This window comes from Heterodontus francisci, chromosome 43 (genome assembly GCF_036365525.1).
Source record: "Heterodontus francisci isolate sHetFra1 chromosome 43, sHetFra1.hap1, whole genome shotgun sequence".
Taxonomy (NCBI): Eukaryota; Metazoa; Chordata; class Chondrichthyes; order Heterodontiformes; family Heterodontidae; genus Heterodontus; species Heterodontus francisci.
This window is the reverse complement of record NC_090413.1, coordinates 29260641-29281844: the sequence shown is the minus strand read 5'-3', so window position 1 is coordinate 29281844 and position 21204 is coordinate 29260641. Positions and strand designations below refer to the sequence as shown.

Here is a 21204-nt window from a genome sequence, read left to right as displayed (position 1 = left end):
ACCCCAATATCAACAGCACCCGGGTTCAGTAATACAGGGAACCCCAATATCAACAGCGCCAGGTTCAGTAATACGGGGAACCCCAATATCAACAGCGCCAGGTTCAGTAATACAGGGAACCCCAATATCAACAGCACCCGGGTTCAGTAATACAGGGAACCCCAATATCAACAGCGCCAGGTTCAGTAATACTGGGAACCCCAATATCAACAGCGCCAGGTTCAGTAATTCAGGGAACCCCAATATCAACAGCACCAGGTTCAGTAATACGGGGAACCCCAATATCAACAGCGCCAGGTTCAGTAATACAGGGAACCCCAATATCAACAGCACCCGGGTTCAGTAATACAGGGAACCCCAATATCAACAGCGCCAGGTTCAGTAATACTGGGAACCCCAATATCAACAGCGCCAGGTTCAGTAATACAGGGAACCCCAATATCAACAGCACCAGGTTCAGTAATACAGGGAACCCCAATATCAACAGCACCAGGTTCAGTAATACAGGGAACCCCAATATCAACAGCACCGGGTTCAGTAATACAGGGAACCCCAATATCAACAGCACCAGGTTCAGTAATACAGGGAACCCCAATATCAACCCCCCCGGGTTCAGTAATACTGGGAACCCCAATATCAACACCCCCGGGATCAGTAATACAGGGAACCCCAATATCAACACCCCCCGGGTTCAGTAATACAGGGAACGCCAATATCAACAGCACCAGGTTCAGTAATACAGGGAACCCCAATATCAACACCCCCGGGTTCAGTAATACAGGGAACCCCAATATCAACAGCACCAGGTTCAGTAATTCAGGGAACCCCAATATCAACAGCGCCAGGTTCAGTAATACAGGGAACCCCAATATCAACACCCCCCGGGTTCAGTAATACAGGGAACCCCAATATCAACAGCACCAGGTTCAGTAATTCAGGGAACCCCAATGCCAACACCCCCCGGGTTCAGTAATACAGGGAACCCCAACATCAACAGCACCAGGTTCAGTAATTCAGTGAACCCCAATGCCAACACCCCCCGGGTTCAGTAATTGAGGGAACCCCAATATCAACAGCGCCAGGTTCAGTAATACAGAGAACCCCAATATCAACAGCACCAGGTTCAGTAATACAGGGAACCCCAATATCAACAGCGCCCGGGTTCAGTAATACAGGGAACCCCAATATCAACACCCCCTTGGTTCAGTAATACAGGGAACCCCAATATCAACAGCACCAGGTTCAGTAATACAGGGAACCCCAGTATCAACAGCACCAGGTTCAGTAATACAGGGAACCCCAATATCAACAGCGCCCGGGTTCAGTAATACAGGGAACCCCAATATCAACAGCACCAGGTTCAGTAATACAGGGAACCCCAATATCAACAGCACCCGGGTTCAGTAATACAGGGAACCCCAGTATCAACAGCACCAGGTTCAGTAATACAGGGAACCCCAATATCAACAGCGCCCGGGTTCAGTAATACAGGGAACCCCAATATCAACAGCACCAGGTTCAGTAATACAGGGAACCCCAATATCAACAGCACCCGGGTTCAGTAACACAGGGAACCCCAATATCAACAGCACCAGGTTCAGTAATACGGGGAACCCCAATATCAACAGCGCCAGGTTCAGTAATACAGGGAACCCCAATATCAACAGCGCCAGGTTCAGTAATACAGGGAACCCCAATATCAACAGCGCCAGGTTCAGTAATACAGGGAACCCCAATATCAACAGCACCAGGTTCAGTAATACAGGGAACCCCAATATCAACAGCGCCAGGTTCAGTAATACGGGGAACGCCAATATCAACAGCGCCAGGTTCAGTAATACAGGGAACCCCAATATCAACAGCACCCGGGTTCAGTAATACAGGGAACCCCAATATCAACAGCGCCAGGTTCAGTAATACTGGGAACCCCAATATCAACAGAACCCGGGTTCAGTAATACAGGGAACTCCAATATCAACAGCGCCAGGTTCAGTAATACTGGGAACCCCAATATCAACAGCGCCAGGTTCAGTAATTCAGGGAACCCCAATATCAACACCCCCCGGGTTCAGTAATACAGGGAACCCCAATATCAACAGCGCCAGGTTCAGTAATACAGGGAACCCCAATATCAACACCCCCCTGGTTCAGTAATACAGGGAACCCCAATATCAACACCCCCCGGGTTCAGTAATACAGGGAACCCCAATATCAACACCCCCCTGGTTCAGTAATACAGGGAACCCCAATATCAACAGCACCAGGGTCAGTAATACAGGGAACCCCAATATCAACAGCACCAGGGTCAGTAATACAGGGAACCCCAATATCAACACACCCCGGGTTCAGTAATACAGGGAACCCCAATATCAACAGCACCAGGGTCAGTAATATAGGGAACCCCAATATCAACAGCACCAGGGTCAGTAATACAGGGAACTCCAATATCAACACTCCCCGGGTTCAGTAATACAGGGAACCCCAATATCAACAGCACCAGGGTCAGTAATACAGGGAACCCCAATATCAACACACCCCGGGTTCAGTAATTCAGGGAACCCCAATATCAACAGCGCCAGGTTCAGTAATACGGGGAACCCCAATATCAACAGCACCAGGTTCAGTAATTCAGGGAACACCAATATCAACACCCCCCGGGTTCAGTAATACAGGGAACCCCAATATCAACACCCCCCGCGTTCAGTAATACAGGGAACCCCAATATCAACACCACCCGTGTTCAGTAATACAGGGAACCCCAATATCAACACCCCCTGGGTTCAGTAATACAGGGAACCCCAATATCAACACCCCCCGGGTTCAGTAATACAGGGAACCCCAATATCAACACCCCCCGGGTTCAGTAATTCAGGGAACCCCAATATCAACACACCCCGGGTTCAGTAATTCAGGGAACCCCAACATCAACAGCACCAGGTTCAGTAATACAAGGAACCCCAATATCAACACCCCCCGGGTTCAGTAATGCAGGGAACCCCAATATCAACAGCGCCAGGTTCAGTAATTCAGGGAACCCCAACATCAACAGCGCCAGGTTCAGTAATACAGGGAACCCCAATGCCAACACCCCCCGGGTTCAGTAATTCAGGGAACCCCAATATCAACAGCACCAGGGTCAGTAATACAGAGAACCCCAATATCAACAGAGCCAGGTTCAGTAATACAGGGAACCCCAATATCAAAAGCGCCAAGTTCAGTAATACAGGGAACCCCAATATCAACAGAGCCAGGTTCAGTAATACAGAGAACCCCAACATCAACAGAGCCAGGTTCAGTAATACAGGGAACCCCAATATCAACAGAGCCAGGTTCAGTAATACAGGGAACCCCAATATCAACAGCGCCAGGTTCAGTAATACAGGGAACCCCAATATCAACAGCACCAGGTTCAGTAATACAGGGAACCCCAATATCAACACACCCCTGGTTCAGTAATACAGGGAACCCCAATATCAACAGCACCAGGTTCAGTAATACAGGGAACCCCAATATCAACACCCCCCTGGTTCAGTAATACAGGGAACCCCAATATCAACAGCACCAGGTTCAGTAATACAGGGAACCCCAATATCAACAGCGCCAGGTTCAGTAATACAGGGAACCCCAATATCAACACCCCCCTGGTTCAGTAATACAGGGAACCCCAATATCAACAGCACCAGGTTCAGTAATACAGGGAACCCCAATATCAACAGCGCCAGGTTCAGTAATACAGGGAACCCCAATATCAACACCCCCCGGGTTCAGTAATTCAGGGGACCCCAATATCAACAGCACCAGGTTCAGTAATACGGGGAACCCCAATATCAACAGCACCAGGTTCAGTAATACAGGGAACCCCAATATCAACAGCGCCAGGTTCAGTAATACAGGGAACCCCAATATCAACACCCCCCTGGTTCAGTAATACAGGGAACCCCAATATCAACAGCACCAGGTTCAGTAATACAGGGAACCCCAATATCAACAGCGCCAGGTTCAGTCATACAGGGAACCCCAATATCAACACCCCCCGGGTTCAGTAATTCAGGGGACCCCAATATCAACAGCACCAGGTTCAGTAATACGGGGAACCCCAATATCAACAGCACCAGTTTCAGTAATACAGGGAACCCCAATATCAACGCCCCCCGGGTTCAGTAATACAGGGAACCCCAATATCAACGCTCCCCGGGTTCAGTAATACAGGGAACCCCAATATCAACACCCCCGGGTTCAGTAATACAGGGAACCCCAATATCAACACCCCCGGGTTCAGTAATTCAGGGAACCCCAATATCAACAGCGCCAAGTTCAGTAATTCAGGGGACCCCAATATCAACAGCGCCAGGTTCAGTAATACAGGGAACCCCAATATCAACAGCGCCAGGTTCATTAATACGGGGAACCCCAAAATCAACAGCGCCAGGTTCAGTAATACAGGGAACCCCAATATCAACAGCGCCAGGTTCAGTAATACAGGGAACCCCAATATCAACAGCACCAGGTTCAGTAATACAAGGAACCCCAATATCAACAGCGCCAGGTTCAGTAATACAGGGAACCCCAATATCAACACCCCCCGGGTTCAGTAATACAGGGAACCCCAATATCAACACCCCCCGGGTTCAGTAATACAGGGAACCCCAATATCAACACCCCCGGCTTCAGTAATACAGGGAACCCCAATATCAACAGCACCAGGTTCAGTAATACAGGGAACCGCAATATCAACAGCACCAGGTTCAGTAATTCAGGGAACCCCAATGCCAACACCCCCCGGGTTCAGTAATTCAGGGAACCCCAATATCAACAGCACCAGGTTCAGTAATTCAGGGAACCCCAATGCCAACACCGCCCGGGTTCAGTAATTCAGGGAACCCCAATATCAACAGCGCCAGGTTCAGTAATACAGGGAAACCAATATCAACAGCACCAGGTTCAGTAATACAGGGAACCCCAATATCAACACCCCCCGGGTTCAGTAATACAGGCAACCCCAATATCAACAGAGCCAGGTTCAGTAATACAGGGGACCCCAATATCAACAGCACCAGGTTCAGTAATACAGGCAACCCCAATATCAACAGAGCCAGGTTCAGTAATACAGGGGACCCCAATATCAACAGCGCCAAGTTCAGTAATACAGGGAACCCCAATATCAACAGCACCAGGTTCAGTAATACAGGGAACCCCAATATCAACAGCGCCCGGGTTCAGTAATACAGGGAACCCCAATATCAACAGCGCCCGGGTTCAGTAATACAGGGAACCCCAATATCAACACCCCCCGGGTTCAGTAATACAGGGAACCCCAATATCAACAGCGCCCGGGTTCAGTAATACAGGGAACCCCAATATCAACAGCGCCCGGGTTCAGTAATACAGGGAACTCCAATATCAACAGCGCCCGGGTTCAGTAATACAGGGAACCCCAATATCAACACCCCCCGGGTTCAGTAATACAGGGAACCCCAATATCAACAGCACCAGGTTCAGTAATACAGGGAACCCCAATATCAACAGCACCAGGTTCAGTAATACAGGGAACCCCAATATCAACAGCGCCAGGTTCAGTAATACAGGGAACCCCAATATCAACACCCCCCGGGTTCAGTAATTCAGGGAACCCCAATATCAACAGCACCAGGTTCAGTAATTCAGGGAACCCCAATATCAACACTCCCCGGGTTCAGTAATACAGGGAACCCCAATATCAACACCCCCCAGGTTCAGTAATTCAGGGAACCCCAATATCAACAGCACCAGGTTCAGTAATTCAGGAAACCCCAATATCAACACCCCCCGGGTTCAGTAACACAGGGAACCCCAATATCAACACACCCGGGTTCAGTAATACAGGGAACCCCAATATCAACACCCCCGGGTTCAGTAATACAGGGAACCCCAATATCAACACCCCCCGGGTTCAGTAATACAGGGAACCCCAATATCAACACCCCCCGGGTTCAGTAATACAGGGAACCCCAATATCAACAGCGCCAGGTTCAGTAATTCAGGGAACCCCAATGCCAACACCCCCCGGGTTCAGTAATACAGGGAACCCCAATATCAACAGCACCAGGTTCAGTAATACAGGGAACCCCAATATCAACAGCGCCAGGTTCAGTAATACAGGGAACCCCAATATCAACACCCCCCGGGTTCAGTAATACAGGGAACCCCAATATCAACAGCACCAGGTTCAGTAATACAGGGAACCCCAATATCAACAGCGCCAGGTTCAGTTATACAGGGAACCCCAATATCAACACCCCCCGGGTTCAGTAATTCAGGGAACCCCAATATCAACAGCACCAGGTTCAGTAATACAGGGAACCCCAATATCAACAGCGCCAGGTTCAGTAATACAGGGAACCCCAATATCAACAGCACCAGGTTCAGTAATTCAGGGCACCCCAATATCAACACCCCCCGGGTTCAGTAATACAGGGAACCCCAATATCAACACACCCGGGTTCAGTAATACAGGGAACCCCAATATCAACACCCCCAGGTTCAGTAATACAGGGAACCCCAATATCAACACCCCCCGGGTTCAGTAATACAGGGAACCCCAATATCAACACCCCCCGGGTTCATTAATACAGGGAACCCCAATATCAACACACCCGGGTTCAGTAATACAGGGAACCCCAATATCAACTGCCCTGGGTTCAGTAATACAGGGAACCCCAATATCAACACACCCGGGTTCAGTAATACAGGGAAGCCCAATATCAACACACCCGGGTTCAGTAATACAGGGAACCCCAATATCAACAGCGCCAGGTTCAGTAATACAGGGTACCCCAATATCAACAGCGCCAGGTTCAGTAATACAGGGTACCCCAATATCAACAGCGCCAGGTTCAGTAATACAGGGAACCCCAATATCAACAGCGCCAGGTTCAGTAATTCAGGGAACCCCAATATCAACAGCACCAGGTTCAGTAATACAGGGAACCCAATATCAACAGCGCCAGGTTCAGTCATACAGAGAACCCCAATATCAACAGCGCCAGGTTCAGTAATACAGGGAACCCCAATATCAACACACCCGGGTTCAGTAATTCAGGGAACCCCAATATCAACAGCACCAGGTTCAGTAATACAGGGAACCCCAATATCAACAGCGCCAGTTTCAGTAATACAGGGAACCCCAATATCAACACCCCCCGGGTTCAGTAATACAGGGAACCCCAATATCAACACACCCGGGTTCAGTAATACAGGGAACCCCAATATCAACACCCCCGGGTTCAGTAATACAGGGAACCCCAATATCAACACCCCCCGGGTTCAGTAATACAGGGAACCCCAATATCAACACCCCCCGGGTTCATTAATACAGGGAACCCCAATATCAACACACCCGGGTTCAGTAATACAGGGAACCCCAATATCAACTGCCCTGGGTTCAGTAATACAGGGAACCCCAATATCAACACACCCGGGTTCAGTAATACAGGGAAGCCCAATATCAACACACCCGGGTTCAGAAATACAGGGAACCCCAATATCAACACACCCGGGTTCAGTAATACAGGGAACCCCAATATCAACAGCCCCGGGTTCAGTAATGCAGGGAACCCCAATATCAACACACCCGGGTTCAGTAATACAGGGAACCCCAATATCAACAGCCCCGGGTTCAGTAATACAGAGAACCCCAATATCAACAGCGCCAGGTTCAGTAATACAGGGTACCCCAATATCAACAGCGCCAGGTTCAGTAATACAGGGAACCCCAATATCAACAGCGCCAGGTTCAGTAATTCAGGGAACCCCAATATCAACAGCACCAGGTTCAGTAATACAGGGAACCCAATATCAACAGCGCCAGGTTCAGTAATACAGGGAACCCCAATATCAACACACCCGGGTTCAGTAATACAGAGAACCCCAATATCAACAGCGCCAGGTTCAGTAATACAGGGAACCCCAATATCAACACACCCGGGTTCAGTAATTCAGGGAACCCCAATATCAACAGCACCAGGTTCAGTAATACAGGGAACCCCAATATCAACAGCGCCAGGTTCAGTAATAAAGGGAACCCCAATATCAACAGCACCAGGTTCAGTAATACAGGGAACCCCAATATCAACAGCGCCAGGTTCAGTAATTCAGGGAACCCCAATATCAACAGCACCAGGTTCAGTAATACAGGGAACCCCAATATCAACAGCACCAGGTTCAGTAATACAGGGAACCCCAATATCAACAGCGCCAGTTTCAGTAATACAGGGAACCCCAATATCAACACCCCCCGGGTTCAGTAATACAGGGAACCCCAATATCAACACACCCGGGTTCAGTAATACAGGGAACCCCAATATCAACACCCCCCGGGTTCAGTAATACAGGGAACCCCAATATCAACACCCCCCGGGTTCATTAATACAGGGAACCCCAATATCAACACACCCGGGTTCAGTAATACAGGGAACCCCAATATCAACTGCCCTGGGTTCAGTAATACAGGGAACCCCAATATCAACACACCCGGGTTCAGTAATACAGGGAAGCCCAATATCAACACACCCGGGTTCAGAAATACAGGGAACCCCAATATCAACACACCCGGGTTCAGTAATACAGGGAACCCCAATATCAACAGCCCCGGGTTCAGTAATGCAGGGAACCCCAATATCAACACACCCGGGTTCAGTAATACAGGGAACCCCAATATCAACAGCCCCGGGTTCAGTAATACAGAGAACCCCAATATCAACAGCGCCAGGTTCAGTAATACAGGGTACCCCAATATCAACAGCGCCAGGTTCAGTAATACAGGGAACCCCAATATCAACAGCGCCAGGTTCAGTAATTCAGGGAACCCCAATATCAACAGCACCAGGTTCAGTAATACAGGGAACCCAATATCAACAGCGCCAGGTTCAGTAATACAGGGAACCCCAATATCAACACACCCGGGTTCAGTAATACAGAGAACCCCAATATCAACAGCGCCAGGTTCAGTAATACAGGGAACCCCAATATCAACACACCCGGGTTCAGTAATTCAGGGAACCCCAATATCAACAGCACCAGGTTCAGTAATACAGGGAACCCCAATATCAACAGCGCCAGGTTCAGTAATAAAGGGAACCCCAATATCAACAGCACCAGGTTCAGTAATACAGGGAACCCCAATATCAACAGCGCCAGGTTCAGTAATTCAGGGAACCCCAATATCAACAGCACCAGGTTCAGTAATACAGGGAACCCCAATATCAACAGCACCAGGTTCAGTAATACAGGGAACCCCAATATCAACAGCGCCAGGTTCAGTAATTCAGGGAACCCCAATATCAACAGCACCCCCCGGGTTCAGTAATACAGGGAACCCCAATATCAACAGCACCAGGTTCAGTAATACAGGGAACCCCAATATCAACAGCGCCAGGTTCAGTAATAAAGGGAACCCCAACATCAACACCCCCCGGGTTCTGTAATACAGGGAACCCCAATATCAACAGCGCCAGGTTCAGTAATACAGGGAACCCCAATATCAACAGCACCAGGTTCAGTAATACAGGGAACCCCAATATCAACAGCGCCAGGTTCAGTAATAAAGGGAACCCCAACATCAACACCCCCCGGGTTCAGTAATACAGGGAACCCCAATATCAACACCCCCCGGGTTCAGTAATACAGGGAACCCCAATATCAACAGCACCAGGTTCAGTAATACAGGGAACCCCAATATCAACAGCGCCAGGTTCAGTAATACAGGGAACCCCAATATCAACACCCCCCGGGTTCAGTAATTCAGGGAACCCCAATATCAACAGCACCAGGTTCAGTAATACAGGGAACCCCAATATCAACAGCGCCAGGTTCAGTAATACAGGGAACCCCAATATCAACAGCACCAGGTTCAGTAATTCAGGGAACCCCAATATCAACACCCCCCGGGTTCAGTAATACAGGGAACCCCAATATCAACACACCCGTGTTCAGTAATACAGGGAACCCCAATATCAACACCCCCAGGTTCAGTAATACAGGGAACCCCAATATCAACACCCCCCGGGTTCAGTAATACAGGGAACCCCAATATCAACACCCCCCGGGTTCATTAATACAGGGAACCCCAATATCAACACACCCGGGTTCAGTAATACAGGGAACCCCAATATCAACTGCCCTGGGTTCAGTAATACAGGGAACCCCAATATCAACACACCCGGGTTCAGTAATACAGGGAAGCCCAATATCAACACACCCGGGTTCAGTAATACAGGGAACCCCAATATCAACACACCCGGGTTAAGTAATACAGGGAACCCCAATATCAACAGCGCCAGGTTCAGTAATACAGGGTACCCCAATATCAACAGCGCCAGGTTCAGTAATACAGGGAACCCCAATATCAACAGCACCAGGTTCAGTAATACAGGGAACCCAATATCAACAGCGCCAGGTTCAGTAATACAGAGAACCCCAATATCAACAGCGCCAGGTTCAGTAATACAGGGAACCCCAATATCAACACACCCGGGTTCAGTAATTCAGGGAACCCCAATATCAACAGCACCAGGTTCAGTAATTCAGGGAACCCCAATATCAACAGCGCCAGTTTCAGTAATACAGGGAACCCCAATATCAACACCCCCCGGGTTCAGTAATTCAGGGAACCCCAATATCAACAGCACCAGGTTCAGTAATTCAGGGAACCCCAATATCAACACCCCCCGGGTTCAGTAATACAGGGAACCCCAATATCAACACACCCGGGTTCAGTAATACAGGGAACCCCAATATCAACACCCCCGGGTTCAGTAATACAGAGAACCCCAATATCAACAGCGCCAGGTTCAGTAATACAGGGTACCCCAATATCAACAGCGCCAGGTTCAGTAATACAGGGAACCCCAATATCAACAGCGCCAGGTTCAGTAATTCAGGGAACCCCAATATCAACAGCACCAGGTTCAGTAATACAGGGAACCCAATATCAACAGCGCCAGGTTCAGTAATACAGGGAACCCCAATATCAACACACCCGGGTTCAGTAATACAGGGAACCCCAATATCAACAGCACCAGGTTCAGTAATACAGAGAACCCCAATATCAACAGCGCCAGGTTCAGTAATACAGGGAACCCCAATATCAACACACCCGGGTTCAGTAATTCAGGGAACCCCAATATCAACAGCACCAGGTTCAGTAATACAGGGAACCCCAATATCAACAGCGCCAGGTTCAGTAATAAAGGGAACCCCAATATCAACAGCACCAGGTTCAGTAATACAGGGAACCCCAATATCAACAGCGCCAGGTTCAGTAATTCAGGGAACCCCAATATCAACAGCACCAGGTTCAGTAATACAGGGAACCCCAATATCAACAGCACCAGGTTCAGTAATACAGGGAACCCCAATATCAACAGCGCCAGGTTCAGTAATTCAGGGAACCCCAATATCAACAGCACCCCCCGGGTTCAGTAATACAGGGAACCCCAATATCAACAGCACCAGGTTCAGTAATACAGGGAACCCCAATATCAACAGCGCCAGGTTCAGTAATAAAGGGAACCCCAACATCAACACCCCCCGGGTTCTGTAATACAGGGAACCCCAATATCAACAGCGCCAGGTTCAGTAATACAGGGAACCCCAATATCAACAGTACCAGGTTCAGTAATACAGGGAACCCCAATATCAACAGCGCCAGGTTCAGTAATAAAGGGAACCCCAACATCAACACCCCCCGGGTTCAGTAATACAGGGAACCCCAATATCAACACCCCCCGGGTTCAGTAATACAGGGAACCCCAATATCAACAGCACCAGGTTCAGTAATACAGGGAACCCCAATGTCAACAGCGCCAGGTTCAGTAATACAGGGAACCCCAATATCAACACCCCCCGGGTTCAGTAATTCAGGGAACCCCAATATCAACAGCACCAGGTTCAGTAATACAGGGAACCCCAATATCAACAGCGCCAGGTTCAGTAATACAGGGAACCCCAATATCAACAGCACCAGGTTCAGTAATTCAGGGAACCCCAATATCAACACCCCCCGGGTTCAGTAATACAGGGAACCCCAATATCAACACCCCCAGGTTCAGTAATACAGGGAACCCCAATATCAACACCCCCCGGGTTCAGTAATACAGGGAACCCCAATATCAACACCCCCCGGGTTCATTAATACAGGGAACCCCAATATCAACACACCCGGGTTCAGTAATACAGGGAACCCCAATATCAACTGCCCTGGGTTCAGTAATACAGGGAACCCCAATATCAACACACCCGGGTTCAGTAATACAGGGAAGCCCAATATCAACACACCCGGGTTCAGTAATACAGGGAACCCCAATATCAACACACCCGGGTTAAGTAATACAGGGAACCCCAATATCAACAGCGCCAGGTTCAGTAATACAGGGTACCCCAATATCAACAGCGCCAGGTTCAGTAATACAGGGAACCCCAATATCAACAGCGCCAGGTTCAGTAATTCAGGGAACCCCAATATCAACAGCACCAGGTTCAGTAATACAGGGAACCCAATATCAACAGCGCCAGGTTCAGTAATACAGAGAACCCCAATATCAACAGCGCCAGGTTCAGTAATACAGGGAACCCCAATATCAACACACCCGGGTTCAGTAATTCAGGGAACCCCAATATCAACAGCACCAGGTTCAGTAATACAGGGAACCCCAATATCAACAGCGCCAGTTTCAGTAATACAGGGAACCCCAATATCAACACCCCCCGGGTTCAGTAATTCAGGGAACCCCAATATCAACAGCACCAGGTTCAGTAATTCAGGGAACCCCAATATCAACACCCCCCGGGTTCAGTAATACAGGGAACCCCAATATCAACACACCCGGGTTCAGTAATACAGGGAACCCCAATATCAACACCCCCGGGTTCAGTAATACAGGGAACCCCAATATCAACACCCCCAGGGTTCAGTAATACAGGGAACCCCAATATCAACACCCCCTGGGTTCATTAATACAGGGAACCCCAATATCAACACACCCGGGTTCAGTAATACAGGGAACCCCAATATCAACTGCCCTGGGTTCAGTAATACAGGGAACCCCAATATCAACACACCCGGGTTCAGTAATACAGGGAAGCCCAATATCAACACACCCGGGTTCAGTAATACAGGGAACCCCAATATCAACACACCCGGGTTCAGTAATACAGGGAACCCCAATATCAACAGCCCCGGGTTCAGTAATGCAGGGAACCCCAATATCAACACACCCGGGTTCAGTAATACAGGGAACCCCAATATCAACAGCCCCGGGTTCAGTAATACAGAGAACCCCAATATCAACAGCGCCAGGTTCAGTAATACAGGGTACCCCAATATCAACAGCGCCAGGTTCAGTAATACAGGGAACCCCAATATCAACAGCGCCAGGTTCAGTAATTCAGGGAACCCCAATATCAACAGCACCAGGTTCAGTAATACAGGGAACCCAATATCAACAGCGCCAGGTTCAGTAATACAGGGAACCCCAATATCAACACACCCGGGTTCAGTAATACAGGGAACCCCAATATCAACAGCACCAGGTTCAGTAATACAGAGAACCCCAATATCAACAGCGCCAGGTTCAGTAATACAGGGAACCCCAATATCAACACACCCGGGTTCAGTAATTCAGGGAACCCCAATATCAACAGCACCAGGTTCAGTAATACAGGGAACCCCAATATCAACAGCGCCAGGTTCAGTAATAAAGGGAACCCCAATATCAACAGCACCAGGTTCAGTAATACAGGGAACCCCAATATCAACAGCGCCAGGTTCAGTAATTCAGGGAACCCCAATATCAACAGCACCAGGTTCAGTAATACAGGGAACCCCAATATCAACAGCACCAGGTTCAGTAATACAGGGAACCCCAATATCAACAGCGCCAGGTTCAGTAATTCAGGGAACCCCAATATCAACAGCACCCCCCGGGTTCAGTAATACAGGGAACCCCAATATCAACAGCACCAGGTTCAGTAATACAGGGAACCCCAATATCAACAGCGCCAGGTTCAGTAATAAAGGGAACCCCAACATCAACACCCCCCGGGTTCTGTAATACAGGGAACCCCAATATCAACAGCGCCAGGTTCAGTAATACAGGGAACCCCAATATCAACAGCACCAGGTTCAGTAATACAGGGAACCCCAATATCAACAGCGCCAGGTTCAGTAATAAAGGGAACCCCAACATCAACACCCCCCGGGTTCAGTAATACAGGGAACCCCAATATCAACACCCCCCGGGTTCAGTAATTCAGGGAACCCCAATATCAACTTTTCCTGGTATTCTTTGTCTGGACCCTCTCGAAGGCCTTGACGTCCTTCCTAATGTTTAATGTTTAGAAATGTACCCAACACTCCAACTGTGGCTTAACCAGTGTTTTATAAAAGTTTAGCACAACTACCTTGTTTTTGTCTTCAGTGATCCTATTTGCAAAGCCAAGTGTTCCATAAACTTTCTTAACTGCCTTCTCAACCTGCCCTGCCAGCTTCAAAGGTTTGTGAATTTGCAGCCTCGGGTTCCTCTGCTCTTGCGCTGTTGCCCCTCCCCCTCAAAGTAGCACCATTTAGATTAAACCGCTTCTCCATCCTGTCTTTGACTTGAATGTCCTCAACTCCATCCCTCAACACCTCGTGTGGCTCAGTCTCAGTGCTACCCCAGTCTGGAGCGACGTCAAATACCCATTCAACAGCTGACAAACGACACGGCCTCTGGAGCAGATGGAATCCCTGCCAAAATCCTGAAACATGGTGGAGATATGTTCCTGGCACAACTTCACATCCCTCTTCTGGGATGAGGAATGCTTGCCAGAGAATTTTAGGGTCCCTGTGATCGTGGCTATATTCAAGGCCGATTGTGGTAGCTGCAGAGGAATCTCCCTGCTGTCTGCCACAGGGAAGATCATTACAAGGATCCTCTTCAATCACCTTTTTCACTATTGAGAGGTACCGCAGACATCATCTATACTGCATGGTAAATCCAAGAAAAATGTAGGGAACAACGCCAACCACTGTACATGTCCTATTTTGATCTCACAAAAGCCTTTGACTCTGTCAACCGCGAAGGCTTATGGAGCATTCTGCTCAAATTTGGCTGCCCTCAGAAGTTTGTCACCACCCTCCGTCTACTCCACAATGACATGCAAGCTATGATCCTCATCAATGGAACCACCACAGACCCTACCTCAAAGACCAGAGTCAAGCAAGACTGTGTCATTGCACCAACCCTCTACCCCATTTTCCTCGCTGCAATACTACGCCTCATCTCCAGCAAACTACCCGCAGGCATGGAGATAATCTACAGAACAGACAGGAAACTGTTCAACCTATGCTGCCTTCAACCCAAAACCAAAATCACTCCAACCTCAGTCATTGAGCTTCAGTATGCAGATGATGCTTGCATGTGTGCCCACTCTGAAACTGAGTGCCTGGACATTGTTGACTCTTTCACTAAACACTTGGAAAACAAAGGTCCTCTTCCAACCAGCGCCTACAGCACAACACTACCCCATTATCAAGATCAATGGCCAGATTCTGGAAAATGTGGACCATTTTCCATATCTTGGGAGCTTCCTTTCTGCGAAGGCAGACATTGACAATGAAGTTAATTATTGCCTTCAATGTGCCAGCTCAGCCTTTGGCTGACCGAGGAAGAGAGTATTTGAGGATCAGAATCTCAAACCGAGGACTAGGATCATAGTTTACCAGGCAGCAGTGATCCTTGAGCTCCTATATGCTTCAGAAACTTGGACAACCGAAAGCACTGGAGAAAACCATCAGAGGTGCCTCTGCAAGATCCTCCAAATCTGGATGCAAGAAAGGCAGTCCAACAGCAGCATCTTCTCCCAAGCCAACCTGCTCAGCAGGAGGGCACTAATCACCCAAAACCAGCTCCGCTGGGCGGGACATGTCGTTCACACGCCTGACACCAGACTCCCGGAGCAGCTGTTCAACTCAGAACTCGGTCGAGGCAGGAGACTCCCAGGAGGAAAGCCAAAACACTTTAGAGATGTCCTCAAAGCATCCCTGAAGAGATCAAACATCCCCGTCAACATGTGAGAGTCCCTGGTTCATGACCGTCCTAGATGGAGAAAGCTCATTCAGGAAGGCATTGTACACCTTGAGGGACTTCGTCGGGAACATGCGGAGGCAAAGTCGAGGCATCGGAGGGAATTTGCAAACCTCCAAACTACTCATCTACTTGACCCTTCAAGCACCACCTGCCACTCATGTGGCAGAGTCTGCAGATCATGTATTGGACTTATCTGCCACATCAGAACCCACTGAACTGGATTGGAAGCGAATCATCCTCGATCCCGAGTGACTGCCTAAGAAGAAGAGAAAGATCCTGTTTCTCCCATTGTGCATCACTTCACACTTACCCACCACATTAATCTGAATCTGCCATCTATCTGCCCATTTCACCAGTCTCTCGGTGTCCTCCTGAAGGCAGCCATGATGCTCTTCACTACTTACTATGTTGCCATGTTTTCTATCATCTGTCAACTTTGAAAATGTACACCCCGACCCAAGTCTACCTGCACACTAGGTCTGATAGCAAGCTCTATAATCTATCAAGGCTGAAAATGAAGACAAAAACACATCTCGTCCTGATCAGAGAGCTCCAGTCGCTCACACAAAAACTCAGCTACAAAGACTCATACACTGTCTCTCCTGTGCCTGTAACTTGTTCTCCTTGACTATGAAAGTCAAGAATACCATGGTCATTGGACAAAGTGTTGCATCTCCACCCCGATCACTCTAAATAACACCCCACTGCAAGTGGTTAGCAAAACCTGTGACCTTGGGTCCACGGTGACAAACAATCTGTCGCTTGAGCTTGATACACGCAAACAGAAAGCAGCTACCACCTTTGGCTGACTTGCGAAATGCTGACCCTTAGGACCAAGTTGATGGTTTATAAGGCCTGTGTTCTCAGCACCTTGCTGTATGGCTGTGAAACATGGGTTACTTACAGCTACCAGGAAAGGAAGCTCAATAATTTCTAAATTTGCTGTCGATGGTGCATTATGGGTATATCCTGGCAGGACAAAACCACAAATGTGGCAGTCCTCTCAAAGGCAGAGCTCCCAAGTATGTTGACACTAATCAAACAGAGACAGCTTCAGTGGATCGGACACGTTCGCAGAATGGAACACTTTCTGTATGGTGAGGTAGCCGGGGCCAGAAGACCAGTGGGGAGCCCAAAGCTCCGCTTCAAGGATGCTTGCAAGTGTGACATGAAGGCCCTAAATGTTAACTATCGCACCTGGGAGTCACTAGCTAGTGAAAGAGGGAAATGGAGACACATCCTGTGGATTGGTGAGCACTACCACGATGACCAATTGCTACAGTAGCTTGGCAACAGGCGCCAACATCAAAAACAACAACTCACAGCGTCACTTGGCAGCTTCCCGTGCGGCACTTGTGGCAGAACCTGCCCCTCAAGGATTGGCCTTCACAGCCATCAACAAAGGTGCACCAAGAGAAGACACCCCACCTAAACGGATTGTTTGCTATGTGTCTATCATCTTTCGTAGATGGAAGGATGCCAACCCCCGACCCAAGTCCAGGTCATTTATATATAACCAGAAAAGCAACTGTCCTAACACCGACCCCCGAGGGACCCCACTGCAAACCTCTCTCCAGTCAAAAAAACATGTTCACCACTACTCTCTGCCTTTTAAACCTTAGTCAATTATGTACTGAAGTTACCACTGTTCCTTTAATCAAACTTACAATCAAATAATCAGTCCATTGATATTTGCTATGCTGATACCATCTTTTTGATTAGACTCGAATTGAGCAGGAGAATGTTAGTTTCAACAAGATATTTTCCAACTGTTTTTTTATTCATTCATGGGATGTGGGCGTCGCTGGCCAGGCCAGCATTTATTGTCCATCCCTAATTGCCCTTGAGAAGGTGGTGGTGAGCTGCCTTCGTAAACTGCTGCAGTCCATGTGGGGTAGGTACACCCACAGTGCTGTTAGGAAGGGAGTTCCAGGATTTTGACCCAGCGACAGTGAAGGAACGGCAATATAGTTCCAAGTCAGGATGGTGTGTGACTTGGAGGGGAACTTGCAGGTGGTGGTGTTCCCATGTATTTGCTGCCCTTGCCCTCCCAGTTGGTAGAGGTCGCGGGTTTGGAAGGTGCTGTCTAAGGAGCCTTGGTGCATTGCTGCAGTGCATCTTGTAGATGGTACACACTGCTGCCACTGTGTGACGGAGGTGGAGGGAGTGAATGTTTGTGGATGGTGTGCCAATCAAGCGGGCTGCTTTGTTCTGGATGGTGTCGAGCTTCTTGAGTGTTGTTGGAGCTGCACCCATCCAGGCAAGTGGAAAGTAATCCATCACACTCCTGGCTTGTGCCTTGTAGATGGTGGACAAGCTTTGGGGAGTCAGGAGGTGAGTTACTTGCCACAGATTCCTCGCCCCTGACCTGCTCTTGTAGCCTCGGTATTTATATGGCTACTCCAGTTCAGTTTCTGGTCAATGGTAATCCCAAGGATGTCGATAGTGGGGGATTCAGCGATGGTAATGCTATTGAGTGTCAAGGGGAGATGGTTAGATTCTCTCTTGTTGGAGATGGTCATTGCCTGGCACTTGTGTGGCGCGAATGTTACTTGCCACTTTTCAGCCCAAGCCTGGATATTGTCCAGGTCTTGCTGCATTTCTACACGGACTGCTTCAGTATCTGAGGAGTCACAAATGGTGCTGAACATTGTGCAATCATCAGCGAACATCCCCACTTCTGACTTTATAATTGAAGGAAGGTCATTGATGAAGCAGCTGAAGATGGTTGGGCCTAGGACACGACCCCGAGGAACTCCTGCAGTGATGTCCTGGAGCTCAGATGATTGACCTCCAACAACTACAACCAACTTCCTTTGTGCTAGGTACGACTCCAACCAGCAGAGAGTATTCTCCCTGATTCCCATTGGCTTCAGTTTTGCTAGGGTTCCTTAACTGAAGCCCCAGTTAAAATGCAGACACTTTTCCAACTTTTTGACAAAAAGGGCCAATTGCTCGTCACCCATTGTTCAGCATCAACCACCAGATCAGGTGGAGGGACAGGGTGGTTGGCATTTCCCTACGATGTTAGGGTTACTGCTACCCTATTTCTGATCATTGTTTCAGTATACATCAATGTTTGGACCCATTCTTCGGGCAGCCTGATACTGGAGCATGTCAACCTGTGTTATCCTGTGTATGACACATTCCAGCCTGTGTTATCCTGTGTGTGACACGTTCCAGCCTATGTTATCCTGTGTGTGACAAGTTCCAGCCTATGTTATCCTGTGTATGACACATTCCAGCCTGTGTTATCCTGCATGTGACACATTCCAGCCTGTGTTATCCTGCGTGTGACACGTTCCAGCCTGTGTTATCCTGCATGTGACATGTTCCAGCCTATGTTATCCTGTGTGTGACACATTCCAGCCTGTGTTATCCTGCATGTGACACGTTCCAGCCTGTGTTATCCTGCATGTGACATGTTCCAGCCTGTGTTATCCTGTGTGTGACACATTCCAGCCTGTGTTATCCTGTGTGTGACATGTTCCAGCCTGAGTTATCCCATGTATAACACACTCCAGCCTGTGTTATCCTGTATGTAACACACTCCGGCCTGTGTTATCCTGTATGTAACACACTCCAGTCAGTGTTATCCTGTGCAATAGTAATATTTAAGGAGAATGTAAAATCAGTGCAAATGTGAGTCAGAGTTTTGAGATTTAGGTTTTGCTATTTGTCATTGCAAGATTTCTGACCTATTTATTATTCTACTCAGTTTCATTTTCACATGCATTTAAAAGCTGCTTTTAGGTGGTTGTGTACCTCTTCTATAACATATATATGTATGACCATATGGAGCCAAGCTTTTACGGTTAGGTCAGACTGAGGTCAGGATTAGATCACTTGTGATAACCTCTTTCACTACAACTGAGAGAAACCACTAGACCAATTAATGCAGGAGCTTGCAGCAGCAAAAGGGCTGCTTCTATCTCACTCCACTGTGTCACCGTGACCCCAACACGTGAAAAAAATGTTATGAAAAGTTGAAAATTGATGTATACCGAAAAGATGAGCAAAAATAGGGTAGCAGCAACCCTAACATTGTAGGGAAATGCCAACCACCCTGTCCCTCCACCTGATCTGGTTGGTGCTGAACAACGGGTGACGAGCAATTGACCCTTTTTGTCAAAACTCAGATAGCCAGGTGATGAGGTATAGAATACTGGAGACTAACCTCTATTCACTTGTTACGATCGAGACAGGAGGAATGCACTGTCTTTCTCTAGTTCCACTTCTCTATGGGTCACAACATACATTTAAATGTTTACCCAGTTACTGATATGGCCAATTTTATACTCAATTTTTATTTCAGAATAAAATCCGCCAACCAGGTTTCTTTAATAAACAAAATTATCAATTTATTGTTAAACAAGACATATTCAGTAAAGATACATTTACACACAGATTGAAATATGAAAGTTCCCTTCTACCTTAGTCCAACACACATGCACACACAATAGTTAGAATATAAGAATATAAGAACTAGGAGCAGGAGTAGGCAATTCAGCCCCTCGAGCCTGCTCCGCCATTCAATACGTTCATGGCTGATCTCATCTTGGCCTCAACTCCACTTTCCTGCCCGTTCTCCATAGCCCTTCAACCCATAACTAATTAAAAATCTGTCTATCTCCTCCTTAAATTTACTCAATGTCCCGGCATCCACCGCACTCTGGGCTAGTGAATTCCACAGACTCAAGATCCTTTGAGAGAAATAATTTCTCCTCCTCTCTGTTTCAAATCTGCTACCCCATATCCTAAAACTATGACCTCTCGTTATAGATTGTCCCACAAGAGGAAACATCCTCTCTGTGTCTACTTTGTCAATCCCCTTAATCATCTGATATACCTCAATTAGATCTCCTCTCATTCTTCTAAACTCGAGAGAGTAAAGGCCTAAACTGTTTAATTTCTCTTCATAAGACAAACCCCTTAACTCTGGAATCAATCTAATGAACCTAGTGAACCTCTGCAATCAATCTAGTTAAAGGAAAAATAAAGGAAGCTTTCTCTGTAGAGATCTTTTTACAAAAAACAAGACAAAAATACTTTGGTCAAATATTTGTTAATTTTTGAAGGAAAAGAAGAAGATTTGGAATGA

General features: G+C 47.9%; 1 protein-coding gene across 8 annotated transcripts in view; it reads right to left on the bottom strand.

The window, feature by feature from the left end:
- The window catches only part of LOC137355796 (sphingosine 1-phosphate receptor 2-like), a 235104-nt gene that overhangs the window by 96614 nt on the left and 117286 nt on the right, over positions 1 to 21204 (bottom strand). For 2 of the 8 annotated variants that reach the window (XM_068021320.1, XM_068021329.1), the window contains exon 1: positions 17771 to 17964. The exons of the other annotated variants lie outside the window; for them this stretch is intronic. The gene's annotated coding sequence lies outside the window, so the exon portion shown is untranslated. Of the gene's footprint in view, positions 1 to 17770; positions 17965 to 21204 lie in introns of those variants that run through there. 8 annotated transcript variants of the gene reach the window in all.